This window comes from Vombatus ursinus, unplaced genomic scaffold (genome assembly GCF_900497805.2).
Source record: "Vombatus ursinus unplaced genomic scaffold, bare-nosed wombat genome assembly UNPS02014818.1, whole genome shotgun sequence".
NCBI classification, from domain to species: domain Eukaryota; kingdom Metazoa; phylum Chordata; class Mammalia; order Diprotodontia; family Vombatidae; genus Vombatus; species Vombatus ursinus.
The window spans coordinates 58,204,210-58,212,485 of NW_020954596.1; the positions used below are offsets into that span (position 1 = coordinate 58,204,210).

At 41.3% G+C, this 8,276-nt stretch overlaps 1 pseudogene; it reads left to right on the plus strand.

Moving 5' to 3' along the window:
* Positions 1-4,741: 4,741 nt before the first annotated feature.
* On the plus strand, positions 4,742-5,144 carry LOC114023751 (annotated as a pseudogene).
* Positions 5,145-8,276: the final 3,132 nt, after the last annotated feature.

Below are 8,276 nucleotides of genomic sequence, written 5' to 3' on the forward strand. Positions count from 1 at the left end.
ACTCCTCATTTCAGAAAGAGTTCCTCCAAATTAGCAGGAAGTTTATTCTGATTCACAAGTATGTACATAATATTCAGAAACATCTGGATGTTGAGCCTCATGGGGACAAAACTTCCAAACAAGAAAATATATTTTTCACTTAATATCTCATATGTAAGGATCAGTAAATAATAGCTCTCCCTCTGTATACCTCCTTCCCACTCCCACCTCCCAAAAAAGTATTTAGGAATTTAGAATGCAAATTATTTCCATGTCCCATAGCTAACAGGACTCAGCAATGCCTCTCCCCTTGAGGGCTCTGTAGGTTAAGATTTTTAGTTCTTTGCAATTTCTTTATTAAATACCTCTGTCTAGGGCAACATGCCATTATTCACACGGGGCCTGCAATGCAAAACCCATAATAATAACAATAGCCAGCATTTATATAGCACTTCAAGGTTTACAAAGTGCTTTACAAATATTATTGCATTTCATCTTCACCCCAACCCTGGGAGGTTAACCTCTGCAAACAGGCCTGGCAAACTCTCAGTGAAGGCAGTGGTAAATATTTAACAAACAGCTTTCTGGGGGGAAAACACGCACATTTTGAAATTTAATCGGCATTAAGTCTAGAAATCAACAAAACAATAAATCAAGCCCTGGTGGATAGCTTTTGCTGACTTCTGAGGTGTAAATGCTCACACTGAAAATTTAACAATTAGTGCTGCCAGTCAGCCCCACCTAGCTGAAGAACACATCTACAAGAACGCCCTTCACCGAGGTCTGAACAGACTAAAACTATGGGTTTCTCTACCATTTAGAGTCGCAGATTTAGATTTTAATGGTACCTTGGAGGTCACATACTCCAAATTCTTCATTTTATTGATTAAGAAACTGAGGGCCACAATGGCCCTCAGAAGTCACAGAGCTGAGATTTGAACCCAGATCCCTTGAATACAAACCTAGGACTCGTTCCACTACACCACAGTTTGTGTTGTTGCAGACTTTAGAGCTATGCTGCTTACTCAACCTGTAGGTTAAAGAATGCTGGCCATCATGGATCAGAAATGCTGGAACTACTAGCTTCTCCACCACTCCTACCCATCCGTGGCTTCAGCCTTTGGCTGCCCTTCAAGGCACTTCTTTCAAAGTGCCCTCCTAGAACTTCTTTCAAAACCTCCCACTGTAAGGACACGTCCACTCCGTAAGCCTATGCACAGCCTCCTGGGACACAGCAGTTCAAGGACCTTCTTCTAATATGTGAGTCTCTTTAAGTCCCAAAGCATGGTAAAGATGCATATAAGCCAATTTGCATGCTAAAGATGCATGTAGGCCAATTTTCAATGGCATATTGGTATGTCACATCCATTATGTTCCTCTTCCATGCCCTGTGGGAGAGCTGTCTTTGTCATCCCTCCACTACTGAGTCAGCTTGCAGTCATTCTTCCCACCTACTCCCACCCTCAATTACATCCTCTTCATAAGTTTGCATTTAATATAAAATTTTAAAATATTAAATACCCTTTAACCCTAGTTTATTTTTTTTATCCTGATCCCTAAGTACAGCAAATGTTCCATAACACAAATTAATCTAGTCCTCACAGCCCATTGGCTCCTGTATTTTGAGAGTGAGATTACAAAGAAAAAAACACCCCCCTTACCCCACCCCCTACACAGCTGTTAATAAGAGACCATTACATCCTATTCCTCATCCCTCAATTATATGTAAACAAACCCTTTGGCCACTATAAAAGCATGAAACATTTACTGGCTCCCTAGGATATCTGGAATAATTGCTGCCTGTTTGTAATGAGCTTAAAATCAGTAGGGCATAAGGGGTTTTAGATAAGGTTTCTTTCCTTGTTCTCCTTTTGGTGGATGCAACAAAAGGGGTTGGGTGAAGTCTTCTGGACTTGTAGGGGAGGAGAAACATTTGGTACTATTTTATTTCTAAGAAAGCTCTGCCTTCAAACCAGCATCTCTTAGCTGCAGAAATCATTAACAGTTAGTCCTTACATCCCAGGAGAAAAAAATGTGTGACATTTGCAAATCATATTTGAAAATTGAGCCAACTCACCAGATGATGCTCTGAGCATGAGTATGCAAATAAGGGAAAACTTCATTTACACGGTTTCTACACCCCTGCAGTCTTTACCATGGGAATAGAAACACTCAAAGCCATGATGTCATTTGATAAACACCTAGAAGCCTTCCTGTCTGCCCCTGAAATATCTCACCCACCAGTCTGTTCCAAAAGCTACAACTCCCCTTATCGGGTCATTAGAGTGAAATCACTAGTCTCCAGAAAGCTCCTCTTAAATGCTAATGTTTTACCCAAGAAGGAGAATGTGCTGACCCACTAGGACACACTAATAGGAAAATGAAGATTAGTTGAATGGATTGACTGACACCTTGCAAAATGGTGAGTAAGGACCTAAGGTTATGATCACTTAGCCTGTCTTGAGTCTGTATTCCTTATCTCTGAAATGAGAGTTGAATTAGATGACCTTTGAAGTTCCTTTAGGCTATATCTATGATCCCACAACTCAGCACAGGCAGTTTTTTTAATTGTTTTTTTTTTTCAATTTAGAATTCATTTTTCTCTCCCTCCCATCTCCCCCCTTCTTGTAAAAAAAAGAAAGATAGAAGAAAGAAAGAAAGAGAAAGAGAGAAAGGAAAGGAAAGGAAGGAAAGAAGGAAGAAAAGGAAGGAAGGAAGGAAGAAAGAAAGAAAAGCAAAATTCTTATAACAAATGTATGTGGTCAAACAAAACAAATTTCCACGTTGGCCATGAAGACAGGTAGTTTTTGATTGAGGGCAAGAGAAAATTCCTGACATTAGATGCAATAATGAGGACAGGCCCTCAATAATGAGGTCACTACAAGCATGTGTGTGTGTGTGTGTGTGTGTTGAGCAGCAAAAAGAATTGTGAAGATGGTCATTGGGCATTGGAGGGGTATCCAGCACTGAGCATAGTGCCTGAAACCTAGTAGGCATTTAACTGTTTGTAGAACGGAACTGAATTGAAAGCAGAGGTAAAGGCAGGCTGACTGAAGCAAGAGGCATGGATAGTGAATGAGAAGACTTCCAATCTAACCTGCTCACTCCTGCAGCGGCTACATGAAATCTGCATTAAGGGTTGAAGAAGGAATAGAAAAAGAAAGGAAGCTCAATTCCAAACAAGAAACTTACAAATGATCCTTTAAAATACAACTCATTTGTAAATGGAGCACGATTTGTATTGCTTTGCATTAAGATATGTATACACAACACCCCCCCATTAGAATATTAGAAAAGACTCATGTGTGCATTCCTCTCTCCCCACCCTCACTCTGCCTAGCATAATGCTTGCATATCGTTGGCACTCAAGGAGTACTGACATTAATAACATCATAATAATTGGACATATATGATCATTTAAGTGCCCTAAGCACTTAATCTTAAGATTCCAAAATGCTTCGAAGGGGCTATGCATTGGTAAAGGGAGTTTTCTCATTGAGAGTTTGCTGCACCAAGGACTAGTTTGGAGAAAAGAAAAAGATCTAAAACTTCCAAGAGGTTTGCAAATATTGAATCCAAATATTTCCTCTTTTGAGAGCCGTATAAGTTGAGCTCTTTGGGACTAATTTGGGGGAAAGGGCCCATTGAATTTTAAAATTTGAGAGGCATAAAGGAAATTTGGAATCAGATAATAGATTTAGAGGTGAGAAAGACCTTTGAGGACGAGTCTACAATTCTCATTTTACAGATGAGGAAAGTGAAGCTCTGAGAGGTAACATAGCTAGTGTCAAAGGTGGAGTTTGAACCTAGGTCTTCCTGACTCCAGGTCCAGTACTCTTGCCACACTGGCTCTACATCTTTCGTCTAACACTATCATTTTGAAGTTGAGGAAACTGAGCCCTAGAAGAGTTAAACGATTTGCCCAAGGCCACACAGGCCATGAGTGGTAGAAAGAGGATGAAGTCTCAAATCTTAATCTCACCCCAGTGCCTGGTCTGTTATGATGTAGTGAATGAACAAATGAATATGAATAATTGAAATATATTGCCCCAAAGCAAGAGAGATGATGGCCCCATTGAGCTCTGCCTTCAAAAGACAAGACCATTGATCTAGTGCTCAGTTCTGGGTCTGGCATTTTTGTTGTTTTTTTAAAAATCTGTATCTTTTGTATTTATATCACATTCACTTCTGAATGTAACCCTCTTCCCCAACCCTATGCAGTAAGTCTTTCCTTGCAACTGATCTGAGGACTTACTAGACCACCTCTGAAGAGAGGAAAAGAGCCCATGCTTGCATCTCCAAAATGCTAGCTGTGAATGAGGAGCAGACAGGCCCCCAGAAGTGCTGCCAAGGCTGAATGCTCTTTTGCCCATCTCTGAGAGGGATATTGGGTTAGAATTATATCTATGTGCCATACCTCAGATATCTGTCTAGTCTAGAGATTCAGAAGGAAACCTACTTTCCCTGGTCACTCCTAAGAAGAAAGGTAGCTTACATTGATCAACTTAACTCCTTCCCCCCTGATTCTGCTTCCACAAATAACATCACAGAGAGTGAATAACAAGTAAATACATTTACCTAAGTAAATACCAAACAGAAATCGGAGAAGTTATACAGATTAAAATATATGAGCAAATGAGCACTTCAGCTAGAAATGAGATGTGACTTCAGCTCAAATGGTTAAGAGAGAAAATAGCTTTCCTTCTCTATCTCTTTCTGTTGGCTCTTCCTGTAGAGGGGCCGCTATCTCTCCGCTGGCACCATGCCTGCCCTCAGACCTCTCATAAAGCCTAAAATCATCAAGAAGCAGACCAAGAAGTTCATCCGGCATCAGTCCGACAGATATGTCAAGATCAAGAGAAACTGGCGTAAACCAAGAGGCGTTGACAACAGTGTGCGAAGACAATTCAAGGGCCAGATCTTGATACCCAATATTGGTTATGGAAGCAATAAGAAGACAAAACACATGTTACCAAGTGGATTCAGGAAGTTTTTGGTACACAATGTCAAAGAGCTGGAAGTGCTGATGGGCAACAAATTTTACTGTGCCGAGATTGCTCACAATGTGTCCCTCCAAGAATTGGAAAGTCATTCTTGAGAGAACGGCTCAGCTAGCCATCAAGATTACCAATCCAAATGGACCGAGGAGTGAAGAAAATGAGTAAAATACTTTGCACACTTTTATTTGTGTTAAATAAAGCTTCCAATTACTACCATCAAAAAAAAAGAGAGAGAGAGAGAAAATAAATGTTTTCACCCAGAAGATGTCCATTCTAGCAGTATCCAGCATTTCAAGCAAGTCCAAGAGACAGAATGGGACCCCACTTCTCATGAATGTCGCAAATCTTTCTCCATCACCCCCCCTTAGTCCCCATGTCTTTCCCAAGTAACTCAGAAACCTATTAAATATGCAGTGTCAAGGTAAACATTTTTTCTGTCAATCAGGTATCCTCTCCCTCCATATGCAGCACCAGGCTGTCCCTCCCTCATCTTGCTTGGGTGGGAGAAAAAAAAAAGTTTTCACATCATGCTGTGAGTGCCACATTTTAGAAGGACAATCAAGTTGGAATGCCCAGGATGCTGAGGGAATTCAAAACCTTGTCATGCAAGGATGATTCACAGGAACTTGTAACATTTCGCTTGCAGGAGAGAAGGCTCAGGGGACCACAACTGCTGCTTTCAAGCATTTGGAGAGATGTTACTTTAAAAAGGTATTAAACTTGTTCTGCTTGGCCACACAGCGCAGAACCCAGAGCGATGAATAGAAGACAGAAGGAAACAGAATTTGACTCAATACAAAGACAGTTTCCTGACAGAGCCTTCCTAAAATGAAACAGACTGCCTTGGGAGGTGCCAAGTTTCCTTCAATGGAGACCTTCGAGAGGATAGCTTATCAGAGATGCTGTAGATTGTATTCCTTCTCATCTAGGTTGGACCTGAACCCCCTTCCAACTCTAACATTCTTTGTTCCTGTAAAATAGCTTTCATTAATGACTGGGAAGGGGTGGGATGTCAATTTGCTATAGAACCACTTGGTTTCCCAAAAGTTCCTCAGATGGGTAATAAAAGTGCTGAAACTCTAAATCTAGGGATCCAGCTCTTAGTCCTCTGACCTGACCACTGTCATATATTATCTGAGCCTAAAAATATTTCAGAATAAACACATTTGTCTAGAAAGCCAGAAAAATCATACCATTTCTGAGGGGCACTTATAATTATAACTTCTTAAGTCCTTTCCAAGCCTTCCCCCCTCTTTCCAGATTCTGGAAGACTGACTACATGGCTTTCACAACAGAGATAGATATCCTAATAATAGCAGAATAAAAATATCAGCTGTTATAGTGTTTATAATTTTTACTGTTTGACTTTGGAATGAATTGCAAAAGAAACACAAACTAAATCAATGCAGTGGGGAAAGTGTTAGAGGTGAAGTCAGACAACTTAGGTTCTACCAGTTCTACCACTGACTTCTGTCACTTAACCGCACCTTCAAACACTCTCCCTCTCCCAAAATCCAATCTACTGCTGTCTCCTATTGATTCTCCCTTCAAAACATCTCTCAGATATGCCCTCTTCTCTCTTTCGACACTCCTATTACCTGGTGTAAGCTCCTGTTATATCACACCTGGACTATGACAATAGCCTGCAGCTGGGTCTCCCTACCTCAAATCTCTCCCCACTCATCCTCTACTCATCTATCAAACTGATCTTCCTAAAGTACAGGTTTAATAAACTCCAGCTGTTCCTTATTACTTACAGAATCAAATGCAAAACCTTCTGTTTGGCTTCTAAAGCTCTGCTTAACCTGGCCCCTTTCTACCTTTCCAGTCTTCTTACACCTTATTCTCTTCCACCTACTCTACAGTTTAGTTACACTGGTCTCCTTGCTGTTCTTTGTGCATGGCATTTCATCTTCCACCTCTGTACCTTTTTACAAGCTTTCTCCCATGCCTGGGATGCTCTCTTCCTTCACCTCTGGCTCTTTGCTTCCCTGGCTTCCTTGGCTTCCTTGAGGACTCAGCTCAAATCCTACCTTTTGCATGAGGGCTTTTCTAGACCCCTAATTTACTGATACCTTCCTCTCTGAGACTGCCTTCCATCTACTCTGTATATATTTTGGGGGGTGGAGCCAAGATGGCAGAGTGAAGCCAGCATTTTTGCCAAGCTCTCCAAACACACCTCTTCTACAACAACTTAAAAAATGCACCAAACTGAATTCTGGGCAAGAAAGACAACAAAAAATCACAGTGAATCATTTTTCGAGCCTGGGGTACTTTAGGAAGGTCCACGCTGGGACAGAGGCTGGTTAGGAGCTCAGCATGGTAAAATAGTCACCACTGTGGCAGCAGCAGGCTGAACACCTAGTTCAGTGCCAGTTCAAAAAGAGATCCCTGGAGACCCTTGTGTGAGTGCTTGGACCAGGACTGGGTGCTGTTTGGCAGCGCTGCCACCCTTTACCCAGTGCCAGATCACAATTCCAGGGTGGAGAAGAGCAGTAGCAGTCACAAGGAAGTAGGGGGCTTTACCTGGAGGGCAGTGGAGTAGGAGGGCAGTGACCAGACCTCCCCCCAGATCATACCACTTTGAGAACACTGAAAACTTACAGGCCCCCAATGAGCTGTGAAAACAGCAGAGACATAAAAAAGAAGAAGAAGAAGAAGGAGAAGAAGGAGAAGAAGGAGAAAGAAGAAGAAGAAGAAGAAGAAGACGACGACGACGACGACGACGACGACGACGACGCTGCTTAGGCCAGTCATCCCCTCACAGGTACGCAGAGCCCAAATCTAACATAAAGTCCAAAGTCAAGATACAGACTAGAAAATGAGCAAACAGCAAAAAAAAAGAACCATAAAAAGTTACTATGGTGACAGGGAAGCCCAAGAGACAAACTGAGAAGAAGACAATGACTAAAAAACATCTGCAAGCAAAGCCTCAAAGAACAATACTCTGTATATGTCTTGTATATACCTAGTTATTTACATGTGGTCTCCCTTCATTAGAATGTGAACTCCTTGAGGGCAGGAACTAATCTTACCTTTCTTTATATCTTTAGTACTTAGCACAGTCCCTGGCACATAGTAAGCACTTTATAAATCTCTTTTGATTGATTTCTTGATTCTATGGCTTTGGGATTATGTGTAACGTATGGATTACTGAAGGTTTTCAGTAAACTTTGATATCATAAGAAGTGAAATGTCATGGCTAATAGCAATTGCACAGTGACAGAAAGGTCAGCAATGCCCACGAAAGCTACTGCAGTCTTTAGATATATAAAGGTGACTTTCATCTCTCATTCA